This window comes from Cephus cinctus, unplaced genomic scaffold (assembly GCF_000341935.2).
Source record: "Cephus cinctus unplaced genomic scaffold, Ccin1 Ccin1_scaffold0204, whole genome shotgun sequence".
Classification (NCBI taxonomy): domain Eukaryota; kingdom Metazoa; phylum Arthropoda; class Insecta; order Hymenoptera; family Cephidae; genus Cephus; species Cephus cinctus.
In genome coordinates, this window is record NW_014332923.1 from 1,204,675 (window position 1) to 1,205,248 (window position 574).

A 574-nucleotide genomic window follows, 5' to 3' on the forward strand; every position below is an offset into this window, starting at 1 on the left:
TTTTTTTTCCCCCCCCCCCCCCCATTCTTCAATGTTATCCCTCATAGTAGGATCCTCCATAGATGTTCTCGATTTTCTCCAACGTCGCGACGGAGCCTTGCGACGTCGAAGGACGTTCGACGACACGGCGCCTCTCCCCCATCGGCCCCCGATGACCCCTTCTCCATAAGCGGAGACTTTTCAAAGGTCACGGGATATGGATACGACGGAATTGAGAAATAAGGGCGAATACTATAAGCGTATCGGAGCAATAAGAGGCTCTACTGAACTCTGTTCTAGCTTGTAGATACGTGAATTCTGCCGTCTTTGATGTTTTCTTGATGTCGGATAACTTTTTGTTCCTTTATCAAGTTTCTAGGAAACTCGTAATTCTTGTACTTCTCGTGACTTTTATATTTTCTGCCTACTCTCTATTGTAGTCGCGGCACACGTGTAAAAAATGGTTCAGATAATTCTATAAGCGTTATCTTGTTATTTTCGTACAAAAGAAATGGGCACGAAAAAAGGATGTACAATCGAAAGAGCTATAGAACGGTTCGACAAATTTTTTTGATAAAAAAAAAGGAACAGAAGA